This window comes from Leiobunum rupestre, chromosome 2 (genome assembly GCF_980474605.1).
Source record: "Leiobunum rupestre chromosome 2, qqLeiRupe1.1.hap1, whole genome shotgun sequence".
Taxonomy (NCBI): Eukaryota; Metazoa; Arthropoda; class Arachnida; order Opiliones; family Sclerosomatidae; genus Leiobunum; species Leiobunum rupestre.
The window spans coordinates 90,381,140-90,403,115 of NC_143385.1; positions in this window are offsets into that span (position 1 = coordinate 90,381,140).

A 21,976-nucleotide genomic window follows, 5' to 3' on the forward strand; every position below is an offset into this window, starting at 1 on the left:
CTCCCTCAATCCCTTCGCTTTCTTTACTCCCTTCGCTATCTTCACTCCCCCACTCCCTCACTCCCATTACTATCTTCTTTCCCCTACTCCGTCACACCCTTCGCTTTCTTCACTCTCCCACTCCCTTCACTCTCTTCCCTTCACTCCAATCACTTTCTTCACTCCCCCACTCCCTCACTCCCTTCGCTTTCTTCATTCCCTTAACTCCCATCACTTTCTTCACTCCTCCACTCCCTCAATCCCTTCGCTTTCTTTACTCCCTTCGCTATCTTCACTCCCCCACTCCCTCACTCCCATTACTATCTTCTTTCCCCTACTCCGTCACACCCTTCGCTTTCTTCACTTTCCCACTCCCTTCACTCTCTTCCCTTCACTCCAATCACTTTCTTCACTCCCCCACTCCCTCACTCCCTTCGCTTTCTTCATTCCCTTAACTCCCATCACTTTCTTCACTCCTCCACTCCCTCAATCCCTTCGCTTTCTTTACTCCCCCACTCCCTCACTCCCATTACTATCTTCTTTCCCCTACTCCGTCACACCCTTCGCTTTCTTCACTCTCCCACTCCCTTCACTCTCTTCCCTTCACTCCAATCACTTTCTTCACTCCCCCACTCCCTCACTCCCTTCGCTTTCTTCATTCCCTTAACTCCCATCACTTTCTTCACTCCTCCACTCCCTCAATCCCTTCGCTTTCTTTACTCCCTTCGCTATCTTCACTCCCCCACTCCCTCACTCCCATTACTATCTTCTTTCCCCTACTCCGTCACACCCTTCGCTTTCTTCACTCTCCCACTCCCTTCACTCTCTTCCCTTCACTCCAATCACTTTCTTCACTCCCCCACTCCCTCACTCCCTTCGCTTTCTTCATTCCCTTAACTCCCATCACTTTCTTCACTCCTCCACTCCCTCAATCCCTTCGCTTTCTTTACTCCCTTCGCTATCTTCACTCCCCCACTCCCTCACTCCCATTACTATCTTCTTTCCCCTACTCCGTCACACCCTTCGCTTTCTTCACTCTCCCACTCCCTTCACTCTCTTCCCTTCACTCCAATCACTTTCTTCACTCCCCCACTCCCTCACTCCCTTCGCTTTCTTCATTCCCTTAACTCCCATCACTTTCTTCACTCCTCCACTCCCTCAATCCCTTCGCTTTCTTTACTCCCTTCGCTATCTTCACTCCCCCACTCCCTCACTCCCATTACTATCTTCTTTCCCCTACTCCGTCACACCCTTCGCTTTCTTCACTCTCCCACTCCCTTCACTCTCTTCCCTTCACTCCAATCACTTTCTTCACTCCCCCACTCCCTCACTCCCTTCGCTTTCTTCATTCCCTTAACTCCCATCACTTTCTTCACTCCTCCACTCCCTCAATCCCTTCGCTTTCTTTACTCCCTTCGCTATCTTCACTCCCCCACTCCCTCACTCCCATTACTATCTTCTTTCCCCTACTCCGTCACACCCTTCGCGTTCTTCACTCTCCCACTCCCTTCACTCTCTTCCCTTCACTCCAATCACTTTCTTCACTCCCCCACTCCCTCACTCCCTTCGCTTTCTTCATTCCCTTAACTCCCATCACTTTCTTCACTCCTCCACTCCCTCAATCCCTTCGCTTTCTTTACTCCCCCACTCCCTCACTCCCATTACTATCTTCTTTCCCCTACTCCGTCACACCCTTCGCTTTCTTCACTCTCCCACTCCCTTCACTCTCTTCCCTTCACTCCAATCACTTTCTTCACTCCCCCACTCCCTCACTCCCTTCGCTTTCTTCATTCCCTTAACTCCCATCACTTTCTTCACTCCTCCACTCCCTCAATCCCTTCGCTTTCTTTACTCCCTTCGCTATCTTCACTCCCCCACTCCCTCACTCCCATTACTATCTTCTTTCCCCTACTCCGTCACACCCTTCGCTTTCTTCACTCTCCCACTCCCTTCACTCTCTTCCCTTCACTCCAATCACTTTCTTCACTCCCCCACTCCCTCACTCCCTTCGCTTTCTTCATTCCCTTAACTCCCATCACTTTCTTCACTCCTCCACTCCCTCAATCCCTTCGCTTTCTTTACTCCCTTCGCTATCTTCACTCCCCCACTCCCTCACTCCCATTACTATCTTCTTTCCCCTACTCCGTCACACCCTTCGCTTTCTTCACTCTCCCACTCCCTTCACTCTCTTCCCTTCACTCCAATCACTTTCTTCACTCCCCCACTCCCTCACTCCCTTCGCTTTCTTCATTCCCTTAACTCCCATCACTTTCTTCACTCCTCCACTCCCTCAATCCCTTCGCTTTCTTTACTCCCTTCGCTATCTTCACTCCCCCACTCCCTCACTCCCATTACTATCTTCTTTCCCCTACTCCGTCACACCCTTCGCTTTCTTCACTCTCCCACTCCCTTCACTCTCTTCCCTTCACTCCAATCACTTTCTTCACTCCCCCACTCCCTCACTCCCTTCGCTTTCTTCATTCCCTTAACTCCCATCACTTTCTTCACTCCTCCACTCCCTCAATCCCTTCGCTTTCTTTACTCCCTTCGCTATCTTCACTCCCCCACTCCCTCACTCCCATTACTATCTTCTTTCCCCTACTCCGTCACACCCTTCGCTTTCTTCACTCTCCCACTCCCTTCACTCTCTTCCCTTCACTCCAATCACTTTCTTCACTCCCCCACTCCCTCACTCCCTTCGCTTTCTTCATTCCCTTAACTCCCATCACTTTCTTCACTCCTCCACTCCCTCAATCCCTTCGCTTTCTTTACTCCCTTCGCTATCTTCACTCCCCCACTCCCTCACTCCCATTACTATCTTCTTTCCCCTACTCCGTCACACCCTTCGCTTTCTTCACTCTCCCACTCCCTTCACTCTCTTCCCTTCACTCCAATCACTTTCTTCACTCCCCCACTCCCTCACTCCCTTCGCTTTCTTCATTCCCTTAACTCCCATCACTTTCTTCACTCCTCCACTCCCTCAATCCCTTCGCTTTCTTTACTCCCTTCGCTATCTTCACTCCCCCACTCCCTCACTCCCATTACTATCTTCTTTCCCCTACTCCGTCACACCCTTCGCTTTCTTCACTCTCCCACTCCCTTCACTCTCTTCCCTTCACTCCAATCACTTTCTTCACTCCCCCACTCCCTCACTCCCTTCGCTTTCTTCATTCCCTTAACTCCCATCACTTTCTTCACTCCTCCACTCCCTCAATCCCTTCGCTTTCTTTACTCCCTTCGCTATCTTCACTCCCCCACTCCCTCACTCCCATTACTATCTTCTTTCCCCTACTCCGTCACACCCTTCGCTTTCTTCACTCTCCCACTCCCTTCACTCTCTTCCCTTCACTCCAATCACTTTCTTCACTCCCCCACTCCCTCACTCCCTTCGCTTTCTTCATTCCCTTAACTCCCATCACTTTCTTCACTCCTCCACTCCCTCAATCCCTTCGCTTTCTTTACTCCCTTCGCTATCTTTACTCCCCCACTCCCTCACTCCCATTACTATCTTCTTTCCCCTACTCCGTCACACCCTTCGCTTTCTTCACTCTCCCACTCCCTTCACTCTCTTCCCTTCACTCCAATCACTTTCTTCACTCCCCCACTCCCTCACTCCCTTCGCTTTCTTCATTCCCTTAACTCCCATCACTTTCTTCACTCCTCCACTCCCTCAATCCCTTCGCTTTCTTTACTCCCTTCGCTATCTTCACTCCCCCACTCCCTCACTCCCATTACTATCTTCTTTCCCCTACTCCGTCACACCCTTCGCTTTCTTCACTCTCCCACTCCCTTCACTCTCTTCCCTTCACTCCAATCACTTTCTTCACTCCCCCACTCCCTCACTCCCTTCGCTTTCTTCATTCCCTTAACTCCCATCACTTTCTTCACTCCTCCACTCCCTCAATCCCTTCGCTTTCTTTACTCCCTTCGCTATCTTCACTCCCCCACTCCCTCACTCCCATTACTATCTTCTTTCCCCTACTCCGTCACACCCTTCGCTTTCTTCACTCTCCCACTCCCTTCACTCTCTTCCCTTCACTCCAATCACTTTCTTCACTCCCCCACTCCCTCACTCCCTTCGCTTTCTTCATTCCCTTAACTCCCATCACTTTCTTCACTCCTCCACTCCCTCAATCCCTTCGCTTTCTTTACTCCCTTCGCTATCTTCACTCCCCCACTCCCTCACTCCCATTACTATCTTCTTTCCCCTACTCCGTCACACCCTTCGCTTTCTTCACTCTCCCACTCCCTTCACTCTCTTCCCTTCACTCCAATCACTTTCTTCACTCCCCCACTCCCTCACTCCCTTCGCTTTCTTCATTCCCTTAACTCCCATCACTTTCTTCACTCCTCCACTCCCTCAATCCCTTCGCTTTCTTTACTCCCTTCGCTATCTTCACTCCCCCACTCCCTCACTCCCATTACTATCTTCTTTCCCCTACTCCGTCACACCCTTCGCTTTCTTCACTCTCCCACTCCCTTCACTCTCTTCCCTTCACTCCAATCACTTTCTTCACTCCCCCACTCCCTCACTCCCTTCGCTTTCTTCATTCCCTTAACTCCCATCACTTTCTTCACTCCTCCACTCCCTCAATCCCTTCGCTTTCTTTACTCCCTTCGCTATCTTCACTCCCCCACTCCCTCACTCCCATTACTATCTTCTTTCCCCTACTCCGTCACACCCTTCGCTTTCTTCACTCTCCCACTCCCTTCACTCTCTTCCCTTCACTCCAATCACTTTCTTCACTCCCCCACTCCCTCACTCCCTTCGCTTTCTTCATTCCCTTAACTCCCATCACTTTCTTCACTCCTCCACTCCCTCAATCCCTTCGCTTTCTTTACTCCCTTCGCTATCTTCACTCCCCCACTCCCTCACTCCCATTACTATCTTCTTTCCCCTACTCCGTCACACCCTTCGCTTTCTTCACTCTCCCACTCCCTTCACTCTCTTCCCTTCACTCCAATCACTTTCTTCACTCCCCCACTCCCTCACTCCCTTCGCTTTCTTCATTCCCTTAACTCCCATCACTTTCTTCACTCCTCCACTCCCTCAATCCCTTCGCTTTCTTTACTCCCTTCGCTATCTTTACTCCCCCACTCCCTCACTCCCATTACTATCTTCTTTCCCCTACTCCGTCACACCCTTCGCTTTCTTCACTCTCCCACTCCCTTCACTCTCTTCCCTTCACTCCAATCACTTTCTTCACTCCCCCACTCCCTCACTCCCTTCGCTTTCTTCATTCCCTTAACTCCCATCACTTTCTTCACTCCTCCACTCCCTCAATCCCTTCGCTTTCTTTACTCCCTTCGCTATCTTTACTCCCCCACTCCCTCACTCCCATTACTATCTTCTTTCCCCTACTCCGTCACACCCTTCGCTTTCTTCACTCTCCCACTCCCTTCACTCTCTTCCCTTCACTCCAATCACTTTCTTCACTCCCCCACTCCCTCACTCCCTTCGCTTTCTTCATTCCCTTAACTCCCATCACTTTCTTCACTCCTCCACTCCCTCAATCCCTTCGCTTTCTTTACTCCCTTCGCTATCTTCACTCCCCCACTCCCTCACTCCCATTACTATCTTCTTTCCCCTACTCCGTCACACCCTTCGCTTTCTTCACTCTCCCACTCCCTTCACTCTCTTCCCTTCACTCCAATCACTTTCTTCACTCCCCCACTCCCTCACTCCCTTCGCTTTCTTCATTCCCTTAACTCCCATCACTTTCTTCACTCCTCCACTCCCTCAATCCCTTCGCTTTCTTTACTCCCTTCGCTATCTTCACTCCCCCACTCCCTCACTCCCATTACTATCTTCTTTCCCCTACTCCGTCACACCCTTCGCTTTCTTCACTCTCCCACTCCCTTCACTCTCTTCCCTTCACTCCAATCACTTTCTTCACTCCCCCACTCCCTCACTCCCTTCGCTTTCTTCATTCCCTTAACTCCCATCACTTTCTTCACTCCTCCACTCCCTCAATCCCTTCGCTTTCTTTACTCCCTTCGCTATCTTTACTCCCCCACTCCCTCACTCCCATTACTATCTTCTTTCCCCTACTCCGTCACACCCTTCGCTTTCTTCACTCTCCCACTCCCTTCACTCTCTTCCCTTCACTCCAATCACTTTCTTCACTCCCCCACTCCCTCACTCCCTTCGCTTTCTTCATTCCCTTAACTCCCATCACTTTCTTCACTCCTCCACTCCCTCAATCCCTTCGCTTTCTTTACTCCCTTCGCTATCTTCACTCCCCCACTCCCTCACTCCCATTACTATCTTCTTTCCCCTACTCCGTCACACCCTTCGCTTTCTTCACTCTCCCACTCCCTTCACTCTCTTCCCTTCACTCCAATCACTTTCTTCACTCCCCCACTCCCTCACTCCCTTCGCTTTCTTCATTCCCTTAACTCCCATCACTTTCTTCACTCCTCCACTCCCTCAATCCCTTCGCTTTCTTTACTCCCTTCGCTATCTTTACTCCCCCACTCCCTCACTCCCATTACTATCTTCTTTCCCCTACTCCGTCACACCCTTCGCTTTCTTCACTCTCCCACTCCCTTCACTCTCTTCCCTTCACTCCAATCACTTTCTTCACTCCCCCACTCCCTCACTCCCTTCGCTTTCTTCATTCCCTTAACTCCCATCACTTTCTTCACTCCTCCACTCCCTCAATCCCTTCGCTTTCTTTACTCCCTTCGCTATCTTCACTCCCCCACTCCCTCACTCCCATTACTATCTTCTTTCCCCTACTCCGTCACACCCTTCGCTTTCTTCACTCTCCCACTCCCTTCACTCTCTTCCCTTCACTCCAATCACTTTCTTCACTCCCCCACTCCCTCACTCCCTTCGCTTTCTTCATTCCCTTAACTCCCATCACTTTCTTCACTCCTCCACTCCCTCAATCCCTTCGCTTTCTTTACTCCCTTCGCTATCTTTACTCCCCCACTCCCTCACTCCCATTACTATCTTCTTTCCCCTACTCCGTCACACCCTTCGCTTTCTTCACTCTCCCACTCCCTTCACTCTCTTCCCTTCACTCCAATCACTTTCTTCACTCCCCCACTCCCTCACTCCCTTCGCTTTCTTCATTCCCTTAACTCCCATCACTTTCTTCACTCCTCCACTCCCTCAATCCCTTCGCTTTCTTTACTCCCCCACTCCCTCACTCCCATTACTATCTTCTTTCCCCTACTCCGTCACACCCTTCGCTTTCTTCACTCTCCCACTCCCTTCACTCTCTTCCCTTCACTCCAATCACTTTCTTCACTCCCCCACTCCCTCACTCCCTTCGCTTTCTTCATTCCCTTAACTCCCATCACTTTCTTCACTCCTCCACTCCCTCAATCCCTTCGCTTTCTTTACTCCCTTCGCTATCTTCACTCCCCCACTCCCTCACTCCCATTACTATCTTCTTTCCCCTACTCCGTCACACCCTTCGCTTTCTTCACTCTCCCACTCCCTTCACTCTCTTCCCTTCACTCCAATCACTTTCTTCACTCCCCCACTCCCTCACTCCCTTCGCTTTCTTCATTCCCTTAACTCCCATCACTTTCTTCACTCCTCCACTCCCTCAATCCCTTCGCTTTCTTTACTCCCTTCGCTATCTTCACTCCCCCACTCCCTCACTCCCATTACTATCTTCTTTCCCCTACTCCGTCACACCCTTCGCTTTCTTCACTCTCCCACTCCCTTCACTCTCTTCCCTTCACTCCAATCACTTTCTTCACTCCCCCACTCCCTCACTCCCTTCGCTTTCTTCATTCCCTTAACTCCCATCACTTTCTTCACTCCTCCACTCCCTCAATCCCTTCGCTTTCTTTACTCCCTTCGCTATCTTTACTCCCCCACTCCCTCACTCCCATTACTATCTTCTTTCCCCTACTCCGTCACACCCTTCGCTTTCTTCACTCTCCCACTCCCTTCACTCTCTTCCCTTCACTCCAATCACTTTCTTCACTCCCCCACTCCCTCACTCCCTTCGCTTTCTTCATTCCCTTAACTCCCATCACTTTCTTCACTCCTCCACTCCCTCAATCCCTTCGCTTTCTTTACTCCCCCACTCCCTCACTCCCATTACTATCTTCTTTCCCCTACTCCGTCACACCCTTCGCTTTCTTCACTCTCCCACTCCCTTCACTCTCTTCCCTTCACTCCAATCACTTTCTTCACTCCCCCACTCCCTCACTCCCTTCGCTTTCTTCATTCCCTTAACTCCCATCACTTTCTTCACTCCTCCACTCCCTCAATCCCTTCGCTTTCTTTACTCCCTTCGCTATCTTCACTCCCCCACTCCCTCACTCCCATTACTATCTTCTTTCCCCTACTCCGTCACACCCTTCGCTTTCTTCACTCTCCCACTCCCTTCACTCTCTTCCCTTCACTCCAATCACTTTCTTCACTCCCCCACTCCCTCACTCCCTTCGCTTTCTTCATTCCCTTAACTCCCATCACTTTCTTCACTCCTCCACTCCCTCAATCCCTTCGCTTTCTTTACTCCCTTCGCTATCTTCACTCCCCCACTCCCTCACTCCCATTACTATCTTCTTTCCCCTACTCCGTCACACCCTTCGCTTTCTTCACTCTCCCACTCCCTTCACTCTCTTCCCTTCACTCCAATCACTTTCTTCACTCCCCCACTCCCTCACTCCCTTCGCTTTCTTCATTCCCTTAACTCCCATCACTTTCTTCACTCCTCCACTCCCTCAATCCCTTCGCTTTCTTTACTCCCTTAACTCCCATCACTTTCTTCACTCCCCCACTCCCTCACTCCCCCACTTCCTTCGTTTTCTTCATTCCCTTAACTTTCATCGCTTCCTTTACTCCCTCCACTCCCTTCGCTTTCTTCAGTCTCTCATAGTTCAGTTGAATTGTTAATAAACTTCATTTCTCCGTAACAATGCTTTGACGTAAAAGTCTATAATGCTTAAATATGAGCGCTTTTGCACTTATATCCGTATTCTCAAATAACCCATAGTACAACAATAAAATATAAAAATCCGTGGAATACGAGTCATACGACTAATCTTTTCCAATTATGGTTTGGATGTATTTTGAAATATACTGTCCTTACGTAGATTATATTAGCTATATACCAGAAATCAACCTTTGGTGATGGTCAAAGCCGAAGAGTATATCCAATGACATCTTTCCGAATAAATCTTTCATTCTTCAAGATCGAATGACATTTAGGGTTACAAGCAAATCATATCATTTTTATTATTGTGATTATTAGAAACCTGAAATCGAAACTGGTCGCCACCCGGTGTCGCGAGGTCAGTTTTCTTGAGAGGTTAAGCATCTGGACTTTACAGACGACAAGATAATTTGGTAACGATGTCGTAGCGTAGTTCCCGTAAGAACCGTCAACAAGGCTATGCTTACTTTTTATATTAAAAGTTAACTTCAACTCGGAAATCCGATTTGAAAAAGTTTGGTTTCCACTAGATAGTCTAATGGTTAGTTTTTCTTTACGCTGATGGCGCTCGTGGAAACTTTGTTGAAAGCAACTATTTTTTCCAGGGAACTCTGAATTTTCGCTCATCTCAAATTATATTGTTTACTTTCTACATGATACGCGGTCTGTCGACGTCTTTTGGCATCAAATTTCCCCCATTAAAATAGAATAGCAACTCGATCCAAATCTAATGAGTATTCACGTACTATACGTTCTACCAAGGATATTACCAGATAATTTGCGGCCGCCTGTATAGGCTTTGTTTTGATGATTTCTTGATGATATCATCCACCTACACATAGATTGCAAGGCCTATGGTTCTGCTTACATACTCTTGTTTATTTTTCTAATAGCTATTAGAGCTCGAAGAAATGGATAAATTAACCGCCAAAATTTCAATTAATCAAAAAAAATCGATTAACTGTTTATTTAAGGATATTATTCACGACTATACACTCTTTTACGCGCGTCTTTCCCCCATCAAGGACCCTCCCACGATTTGCTCCACAGGTAGCTGCCATAGACGTACTGCACGTAGCTCTCCCGTGGAAAGTTCTTTCCCCCAAAACCCGTTTTCTCGCGTGTAGCACGGTAATGGCGACTCCCATGAAATACGCGCGTAAAAGAATCTATAATACGATGTAATATGCAACAAATAAGTTTTATTCAGATAATTTTCGGATATGGATATTAGAGATGAGTCTTGGGCCCGATATCGAAGTTTTGGCGGGTCGGGTCGAGTTTAATTTTATAATTTTTTTCGGGTCGGGTCGGGTCGGGTCTGGTCGGGTCGGGTTTAATTTTATAATTTTTTTTCGGGTTGGGTCGGGTCGGGTTTAATTTTATAATTTTTTTTCGGGTTGGGTCGGGTCGGGTTTAATTTTATAATTTTTTTTCGGGTCGGGTTTAATTTTATAATTTTTTTCGGGTCGGGTTTAATTTTATATATTTTTTCCGGGTCGGGTCGGGTTTAATTTTATATATTTTTTTCGGGTCGGGTCGGATCGGGTCGGGTTTAATTTTATATTTTTTTTCGGGTCGGGTCGGGTCGGGTTTAATTTTATAATTTTTTTCGGGTCGGGTCGGGTCGGGTCGGGTTTAATTTTATAATTTTTTTCGGGTCGGGTCGGGTCGGGTCGGGTTTAATTTTATATATTTTTTCATGTCGGGCTTTTTGCATAATACTAACCAGGTTGGGTCGGGCTTTTTATATATTAGTGATCGGGCATTCAAGTTTCTATTTTATTCGCTACAGCAAATCTCTACATACAGAAAGCGAATCACTATCACGTGTTTATCATACTCTTGGCATGTTCACTAATTTTTGACCATTTCTCAAAGAGCTCCAAGCGCCATCTACTGACTGATAATTTTGGCGGGCTGGGTCGGGTCGGGTTTCAATTTTGTATTTGTTAATCGGTTCGGGTTGGGTCGGGCTTTAAAACTAGCCGGTCCGACTCATCTTTAATGGATATAAAATAAATTTTATCGGTATAAAATGTCTAATAACAGCAAACATACTACAAAACATTAATAGCGTTACATTGTTTATAAGTTTTAACAAGTCTAGAGGTTTAGTTTTACTTTTAGATTCGAAAATATGAGGCGAAAATGCCGCTTTATTTAAATTTGCAAACAATATTAGACTAATCACGGACTGTAAATTTTAGAGGACCGGTATTCCCGAGTTATTTTACGCCCCGTTCACCGATCAGGCTGACGGAAGTCGCTCAAGGTCATAAACTAAAGCGCTTGTATTTCGGTCGGCCAGATTTCCAGATAACATGCGTGAGGGGGGGGGACTAGCTCTATGCCTGGTACAAATGACCTTGACGGACTCTCTCTCTCTATTTCGAAGTGATTGATGCACGGGGAAACCAAAATTATACAGGGGAAGGCAACGCTTTACTCGTCCTCTAAAATTTACAGTCCATGGACTAATCATGGAATGAAAACTTTTTTATTTTTTTCGTAAAAATACGGAAACTTTTCTGGAAAAAAGGCCTCGGTCATTTTCCAGAAACTTTTTCGACTAACAACTCTAGAAAATTTCCTATCCGAACGCCGAGCCCTAAAAGGTAAATTAAAATTAAAAGCGGCTGTTTCTTCCTTCAACTATTTTTATCTATTTTTCTATTTTACTAGTTGTACTTTTCAAGACGGGGTCCACAACCATTTGCTCAACCAAAATTAATGAAATACTAGAAGCGCGTAGCAAACAAACATGAAATTACAATAAACAGACCATCTAGTCAAATCCCGCGTAAGGAAGTGAGTTCCTGTAGCTTTTAGTAATTATTGATATTTCATAAAGTCAGATTCTATAATTGTCTTACCTTGGAGAGATAAGCAAAGGCTTCATTTAAATTTATTATAACTTAATTAAATGCACCTTTTCCACTAATTCGATTAGAAATTCTTTATATTAATATTTATAAAGCATTCAAGATCATTTTTTGCACTGAGAAGGAGACGACCCGAGGTGTTACACACCGATTTCGTTCAAACTCGGGGGATTGGTAGACCTTCATGTAACTTGAAAAATCCTAAAGGGATTTTATTCAATGGGTAACGGTTTTGCCATGGCAACGAAAAATGTTTTTGACAACAAAAAATTAAAATTTTTCCTATTTAAGCCATTTCGGTTCATTTTCACCCATTTGGTTCAAATTGAACAAAATGTGATCAAGTTTGATTTTTTTCGTCAATTTTTAAATTTTGGTATTTTAAAATTTTCCAATTTTTTAAAATCTTTCACAGGGGGGATCCTTGGAATCGGTCCAAATCCCATGTTATTTTCAATGGGAAAATTCCCATTTTATGTTGTCAAAAACATATTTCGTTGCCATAGTAAAACCGTTGCCCATTGAATAAATTCCCTTAAGGATTTTTCAAGTTACATGAAGGTCTACCAATCCCCCGAGTTTGAACAAAATCGGTGTGTAACACCTCGGGTCGTCTCCTTGTGAGTTATTTTTTGGCTGATTCTCAGTTAATTATTCGGATTTATCCGAAGAAAAATATTTAAATTAAACAATTATTCAAATAATTTAATAATAATTTATTTATATAATTAGGATATTTCGACGCCAACAAAAAATGGATCTTAGATCTGGTAAGTAAGATGTCGCTTTGATTTCTTCTAACTTGTTTAATTTAAGCGTTAATTTTTCTTTTTTGTTTTTCAGGTATTTCAGAACCGTATTTGCCGGATTTTTTCCCACCAGGGGAACCTATCTTCTACGTTCTCGGGGAAGAGTTTTATCCTCTCTTTCCAAAAGTAAATAGAGATATCTACAAAGGTTCTATCCTGTAACAGTGAATTATTGAAACACCTGGTGTCCCTACCACTGGCATTCCATTTTTCGGTCTCTATATTTAAATTCAAAAATGCGGGTACATGATAGGATTTATAATTACATTACATTATTATTACATTACATTTTATTCAATTGCATTTCATTACATTACATTTTATTACATTACATTACATTTTATTACATTACATAACATTATTATTACATAACATTTTATTCAATTGCATTTCATTACATTACATTTTATTACATTACATTACATTTTATTACATTACATTACATTACATTACATTTTATTACATTACATTACATTTTATTACATTACATTACATTTTATTACATTACATTACATTACATTTTATTACATTACATTACATTTTATTACATTACATTACATTACATTTTATTACATTACATTACATTTTATTACATTACTTTCCTTTTTATACATTACATTATTATTACATTACATTTTATTCAATTGCATTTCATTACATTACATTTTATTACATTACATTACATTTTATTACATTACATTACATTTTATTACAATACATTACATTTTATTACATTACATTACATTACATTTTATTACATTACTTTCTTTTTATACATTACATTACATTACATTACATTACATTATTATTACATTACATTTTATTCAATTGCATTTCATTACATTACATTTTATTACATTACATTACATTTTATTACATTACATTACATTTTATTACATTACATTACATTTTATTACATTACATTACATTTTATTACATTACATTACATTACATTTTATTACATTACATTACATTTTATTACATTACATTACATTTTATTACATTACATTACATTACATTATTATTACATTACATTTTATTCCATTCAATTTCATTACATTACATTATTATTGCATTACATTTTATTACATTACATTATTATTACATTCAATTTTATTCCATTGCATTTCCTTACATTACATTTTAGTACATTAAATTATTATTAAATTTTATTTTATTGCATTACATTATTATTAAATTTTATTTTATTGCATTACATTATTATTAAATTTTATTTAATTACATTACATTAGATTTTATTAAATTAAATTACATTTATTACATTACATTATTATTACATTACAGTACATTCTATTACGTAACATTTTATTACATTACATTCTATTACGTAACATATTATTACATTACATTACATTTTATTTTATTACATTACATTACATTTTATTTTATTACATTACATTACATTTTATTACATTATATTATTATTACATTACGTTTAACTGTGCATCCCCTTTTAGACCTCCCCTTCTTGAGACTGAAAATTATTAAAACATTTGAACCCCCAAACCTACCCTTAAATACGCCATTGATAAACACACCCTAAATTACGTAACAAAAACTCAAACCACCCGAATAATAATATCACTATAACCCTTATTATTAAAATTCCTTCAAAATTGAGGCAATTTATTTGTTGTTTTATCTCTAGAAAACTAAGCATACTATTAAAAATGAGAAAAATTGTATTACATTGTTAGTATTATTAAAATTAATTAATAATTAAGGTTCCGGTATATAATTACCTCCTCTGCCCGTTTCTGCGTTATGTTATTTTTATTTGGCCAACCTGTTTATTTTATTTTGTATAAATAATCGGGAAACTTCATTCATTTATTAGTAAATATTTTTTCGACAAATCATTTTACAAAGTAAAATATTAATATACCATTCATTGTGTAAATTTTTTAATTGTTATATTGCTATTTTTATAATATACAATTTTACCGTAGGTTACTTTAGCTAAATAAATACATTTGACTTTAAGGATACAACAAGCACAAAACCAAGCAGCAGGGACTTTAAATACTGTTTAAGTCCTTTGTTTCCTTTTTCCACGAACCCAAACCTTAATAATAGCATTTCCCTGCTGCTTGGTTTTACACTTGTAGCAGCCTTCTTCCTGGGGCTAGTTGGCCACACTTCGAAGCTCTCTGGCGTTCTTTTAACTCATCGTAGGAAAATGTTGAAAAACAGACATACTTCTCAACTCACCCCCTACAACTGCTTCAAATTTTTAAATAACCTTTTGAAACACCCACTCTATACGGTTTTAACCAGGTGGTTATAACTGGTATGGCTAGTTCCATGCCAACCCTGCCCTCGGTACGCCACTGCAAAAAGGTGTCAACGTTTTGTCAAGTTGACGACAACGAAGTGAATCTTGCTATTCTTGCAATATGTTGAGATTTTATCCACAGAACCATCCCGGTGTATTATACATATAACATAGTTGAACTTTTTAAAGGCTGCCATTCAAAAATATATTTCCCTTCGAAGTCTTTGTTTTGAATATTGCTCCACGTCAACCGTCCAAAAAAAGGAAATTTTAGTTCCAAGTCGTTGTTAGGGTCGTTGCCTGTGGCGAAAAAATCGGCCGCAATATTTCTTAGAGATGGGAATAGATTTGTTTGTTTAATGGGTGCCCGATTGCGAAGAGCCGAGTTTAAATTTTCGCCAGGGTCGCCTCGGGGACGATGTCTGCTCGTTAGTCCCCGTCAAAAGTTTGAAAGTTCTAGTTTGACGCTTTTCAATCTTTTGGCTTCTAATTCGCCGAACTTAGTTTTCCTGTGGCCCGCAATCTCCAATGGACTCTCATCAATATTGAGAAAAATATTCTATTCTGTTTTAAAACGATTTTTTTTTAAATTTCTAAATTCAGTTATTTTTTATTCGGTTTTTGATTTGAATATTTTGCATATGGGCAGTATGGGCGGTTGGCACAAGAGATACTAAAGGCTAAAAGGGGAACGCTTACTTCAATGTAGAGGTCGGCGGAACGAATAAATTAACCGTCAAAATTTCGATTAACCATAAGAAGGTGGGTTAATTGTTTTTTTATGAAAATTTTATACGAATAAACAACGATTTAACATGCAAAATTAATCGGTTATTTCGTATATATTTTTAGATAATTTGCGGTTATGAATAAAAATAAATAATTGGATAATTTCTTATTCAAAACGCCGACCTCTATTTCAATGGCTTTTACACACAATCCTAAGGATTTGTGTGTATTAAGCTGGTTTCACACTCGACGGAAAATTAGCAGCGTAAAGTTGAACGTTAGCGATATATCGAATGGGAATCAATTTTCAGCTCGGCGTTTATTATCACCTTTCCGGCATATTTTCCGTCGAGTGTGAAACCAGCTTAAGTCTCACGTACAGTATCGCCGATGCCGCCGTGTCGCGCATACCTCTTCAACGGTTAGGGCTAGAAGAGTCAATGATATCTCGTTCGAATGTACATACATCGCCATTGATAGCCTTTCATAAAGTTTTCAAATCGGAGCCCTAGAAGTTGGGCATTTGCCCAATTTACTATTTTCGGTGGTTTCGCTTTATGTGGTAGATATTTTATTTAAAATTAAGTCCGATAACGTTAAAAAAATTACGATTGGATAGGTTAGGATTCAGCGGACCTAAACTTCGGTTATATCAGTAAATATTAAATTTAAGTATAGTTTTCAGGGTAATTTACGGAACCCCAATTTTCGTGGTTTTATATTTTCGCCTAAAAATCTACATACAGTTCCTTAATTTAAGTTCGATTTTCATGAAAGTTATATATTTGAAGAGCTGTGGTTTACATATAACCTAGATTTGCAAATACGTTCCTTAAATTTAATTCTAAGTAAGGTTTTTTTGGGCAGCGTATACGAACCCCCGCAATTTCTAACATTGTAAATCCGCGTGTTTATAAAGGTCTACGTGCCCGTTCCCTCTAGCGGTTTTCAAGGCCGTTCAGAGTGCGCCGCGCTTTCAACGTATGACCAGAAGTAACAATTAAGAATGACACTGATCGACCTAGTCTTCGGCGTATGATCAGAAGTAATAAGTGTGACACTCAACATAACAAATAAGTGTGATCAGAAGTAACAAATAAGTATGAAACTGATCGAACTAGTCTTTGTCGTATAACCAGAAAAAAAAAGTGTGACACTCAATGGCTGACTAGTAACAAATAAGTGTGATCAGAAGTAAAAAATAAGAGTGACACTGATCGAAGGAATCTTCGATGCTTTCAAGTATGACTAGAAGTAACAAATAAGTGTAAATACAATTATATGTGACCGTGGACATATATTGGTTGTGATACCGGCGTTGCAGGTTACTGTGAAAAGCTCAAACAAGCTTAACACATTAGAAGGATTGTGTGTATTCTGACCGTCGTACGTCTTGTTATCATTTAAAATACAGGTAAAACAAAACCATAGAGTAGCCCATTCGCATAGAGTGGAAGACCCATTGGAAGCGCATGAAACATTTATCTTAACGAACCAACTGGTTTTCGAGGCATCAAATAATATAGTCGGAAGAGTGATGGTGTTGTTTTTAAATTTTTTAGAGTATAAACTTACTTTTTTATCCAGATATTGTACATTACCTTTAGGCCAACTTGTTTATTTCATGCCGCGAACACAAGACCTTGCCTACAAAAAGTGTTCACAAGTTTCGCTGATGTTAATTACAATTAAAGTAATAATCAAAGGTAATAAAAATTAAAGAAATTAGCAGGAAATAACCTTTATTAACACTTTCCGTTGTGATAAAAAGTACTTAATACAAAGAATGATTAATTTAAAACATTCACTCAATATCATTTTAATTTTGATTCAACTAATAGATAATTTGTTCAAGCTGTGGTGGAGTGGTTAGCTCTTTCGCCTCGCAGCAAGAGGAGCCGGGTTCGATTCCAAGTTGTGGCACTGGGTGAAAACTCGGAACAACTCTTTCTGCTTTGAGTTTGCAAGTTCTTTCCCAACTGGTCTAAGGTGTTTTCCCCCAAGCTCTTCGGTTTCCCCTTCCTTAAAAACTTGTTGAGGTTAACGGTAATAGTTAGTGTAGGGAGCTGTTCGCTCGCGGGGCATGAAGGGCTTGCCACCACCCTCCTACGCATTGTAACCCGGCCACCTGAATTAAAGGCTTCAAAGGTCGCTTGATGACTTAGGCCTAAGGTAGTGCCTTGGGTATTAGCCTAGCTGATTAAAAGAAAATATTAGTAATTTTTTTTATGCTTTCGGAAGTATTATTGGCGTGTGTCGTCCGTTATTTCCGTTACGGTTAAGTAAATTGTAGTTAAGTTAATAAAATTGAGACTTTTAGCTACGTCCCTGTTGATGAGGCTGATTTCGTCACGCATTGAAAGTTACGAAATTGACGTCACATCCCTCGAAAATCTACGCGTATTTTAAGTCATTCTTTCTGCAGTGGCAATTAACACATAATTATTGAAAGGGGAGGCAAGCCGCGCACTTCGACCCTAGGTCCTTTGTGCAACCGCCAACCTGTGACTTTAGGTAAAAAGTCTTATTTCCGACACAAAGTTAAGAATCCGTTTGGCCGTGATGTTGATTTAACACCTAAAGTAACACTCGAAGTAATCGTAGCCAGCGTCAGAGACCAATTTACACTTAACCATTTTTAGTAATTTTTCAGGTGCTGTTTTTAAAGTTTGCAGTTGTTGAATCCATGGTATTTTTTACGCTTTTTCCATCTTCAGTGCACTCTGACAGAACCATTTCAGGTCTTTCTTATTGGTAGTTGTGCCTCCAACGTTTTTAGAGTTGCAAAATTTTTGTTGAGTCGGCAACAAAGAAATTTGGACCACATTGAGTTGAGAACGTAAAGTTTCACTAACCTGAATCAGACTGCCGCTAGCAAAACATATTCATAGACATTGCACTCTTAAAAATAAAAGAGATCTTGAAGTGTAGTAAAGGTGCTATTTTCGAACACACGATATTTGCCACTTATTAAATATGGAGAGTGTTTCTTTGGTGTATATGCATACAATACACCTTGTTAATTTTAGGTATACTGTTAAAGGTGTTTTTACCTCTCCGAGGGGAAAAAGTCCCCTAGGAGGGGTTATACAACGACCGTGTCTGTCTGTGGGTCTGTGGGTGGGTCTGTCTGTGGGTCTGTCAGGACTGCGAACGCGTTCGCATTTTCGGTGCAAAGTGTAATCACTGCGTACGCAGTTTCTCAAAGGGTTGGCAAAACCACCGTGTAACGGTGAGCGTTAACGGATGCATTTGTGGTTTGGTTTGGATGGTGTTTTTTCGCTCACCGTCGTGACGGTTTGGTGTATTACGTTTTTGTAATGTTTATGCGTAGGTTGTGAGTGTTGAATTTGTTGTGTTTGTGTTCTGATGGTTGTGCATGTTGAGTCTGTCGTGTTTATATGGGCGTTTTCTCTCCAACTTCTTCTTAATGACTTTGGGACGGACCGAGTGCTGAGTGTAATGCTACCTCTCAACGTCCAATGGCAGGGTTTCCACCAGTTGTACACGGTATTCGTCTTAGTATCAATTTGCGATCGCATCGGGCGGGATTTGAACCCGAGACCTGCTGATTGACAGGCGGACGTTCTACCACAGAACCACCGACACTTGTTACGCCTTATTGAAAATTAGACCTTCAGCTTTATCGGAAGCGTATTTAATAGAGTACGAAATTTTGGTTTAATTGAAATAGAATTGAAATTGAAATTATTGCATCGAAGAAATTCTAATTTAGCGTTTCTCTATTGATTAAAAGCAAATGCGCCACCCAGGTTTCGAATCCAGACCATTCGGCTTGGCAGTCGAGCGCTCTACCACAGAACCACCGATAGCTGCTTAGATTCACTGAAATTAAGACAGGCATCGTAAGCATAATAGGTAATAAAGTCTTTTTTTATTAATGAATTTATGAAGGCCTAATCTGGTATTTTTTAAAGGTTAAATCTTGTTTTAGCGCAGTCAGCCGAGATTAGAGGGTTAAAGGGTAGACCCTGTGGGTGGTCCACTTTCTTAACGACCTATATATAGTTCTGTTAATTCAAAGGAGATAATTTAACGTTAATTGCTTTAAGAGCTGGCGGTTAGTCAAGTGGCTCTCTGTGCTTTGTTGATGGTAAGGTTTTTGCTTCTTGTAAATACATTTGGTGTGGATATTTGGATATCTACGATTTCTAACGCAGTCAATGATTTCTTGGGTGTGCGAGTCATTATATGATATTGGAAATTGGACGGCATTGGTCTTTTTCATGTGGTATGCGTCACAACGTCAACAGGAAGTGAACGAGTCGTCCACTACCAGATATCTACGGTATCTTCATCAAGGGCGAGTGTTGAAATAAAATGAGCGTTAAAGATGCGGCAAGTATTTCGTAAGCGAGTAATTCCAAAAAGCCTCTGTAGATATTTCTTTCATTAAAATTTGCTTCGTATTATATTTAACTGATAAACTTGTTCTGTAAAAGGGTTTAATTCAATTGTGCATTGTTATAGTACGTCTAACTTACTGTTGTAACTACTTAACTTATGATATTCTGAATAAATTAAAATTGGTCGTTTCGTCTCAATTATTTTAATTATAATAAAAATTTTATACCGGGCGGGATAGAAATGGGTTAATATTTTGAACAAATAACTCTAAATTGCGGAGATATATCTTTAAGGGTTATCTCGAGAAATTAATACCACTAGGGACAATTCTTCCGAGGAGAGGTATATTTTGGCTTGCCAACTTGTTAAAGTGTGAAAACGTTTTTTAAAAAATGCAAGAGATCTTTTTATATAACTTAAATTAACACTGTTAAATCAGAAATAAAGTTGTGCATAAACGCCTTTAAAAGTAACGGAAAATATAAATTGTAGAATTTGGGAGTGCAGAATTATTCATTTAAAAAACAAAACATGTAAAAATAAACACTATTTAACACCTTTCCTATACTGTAAAAGGTGATAAATAGTGTGTTTTTTAAGTTCAAATGTGATAAACCGCTACAAACGCTGTAGAAAAAAGGTGTTTAAGTTTACTTTTCAAGTAGCCTAATTAATATTTATTGTGATTATGGTGTAACATTGTAGTAGTAAAGCACACTCAAAAGTATCAAGTAAAATAAAATACTAATAAAAATAACAATCAGCTAGGCAAATACCCTTGGTACCACCTTAGGCCCAAGTCATCCAGCGACTTATAATGCCTTAAACAGGTGGTCAGATTACATTGCGTAGGAAGGTGGTGGGAAGCCTTTCATGCCACGCGAGCCTACAGCTGCCTACACTATCTATTACCGTTAACCTCTACAAGTTAAGGGTGACCAATTTGGACCGAAAAAAGTTCCTAAACAGGTGCTAAACTACACCCCAGTTTTTTAAGAGCGTGCCAAAACCTTAAACGTCTTCTCAAAAAAGTGCCTTTGGGGGGAAATGTTGCAAACATAATTCTGGCACACTAGAGCAGGTGATTCACGTCGTAATTTTCAGCATTCTGAAGATATACAGTTATTCAGATCAGTTTAAAATTTTAAATTCCAATTACTCAGCAATATGAACCGATAGGAACTGATCTGCTATAGTTCATACCGCCAGATTCGGTCAGCTTAACAGTTATCTGACTTATACGTTTAGTTAACTAATAAAATCTTGTGGAAACAAATAGAAATAAATTATGATTAAAATTTCAAAAGGAATTTAATCGGGGGTTATTTTAAATCGATAACTGTGAGGCATCTGAAATCCACTGTCAGTCGGTTTACAATGAATTCAGTTTAGTTTCGGGCTTAAACTACCGTGTTTGCATTTTGACCCGTATCAACTGATCTGATAATATCTGAACCATAGAGTAAACCACTCACATAGAGTGGAAGGCTATCAGCGAAACTTGTGAACACTTTTCATACGCAACGTCTTCTTTTCGAGGCGTGGCCTAAAGTTAATGTACAGTATCTGGATAAAAAAGTAAGTTTATACTCTAAAACATGTAAAAACAACACCATTGCTCATCGGAAAATATTTATTAACGCCTCGAAAATCAGTTAGGATTATTGTTTCATGCGCTTCCATGGGGCCTTCCACTCTATGCAAGCGGGTTACACTATGACCTGAACGTAAATGCAAAAGATCTGATTAACCGCAATTATTTTCTAGGTTAAGATAACGTCACTTTTATCTGAGAATCGCTTAGAAGCACTAATTTTAAATAATAATCCTGTACTTTAAGTTTTCCCTCTGTTTAACGAAGTCATTTGCATTAATTCTGCATTAGATTTTGCTAGAATACATTTTAGCAAAGATCAATAGCATAATAATGCAAATGATCTGGTATCTGATTTATCCCAATTATTTTCTAGGTAAAGATCTGAGAATCGGTTGGATGAACTACAC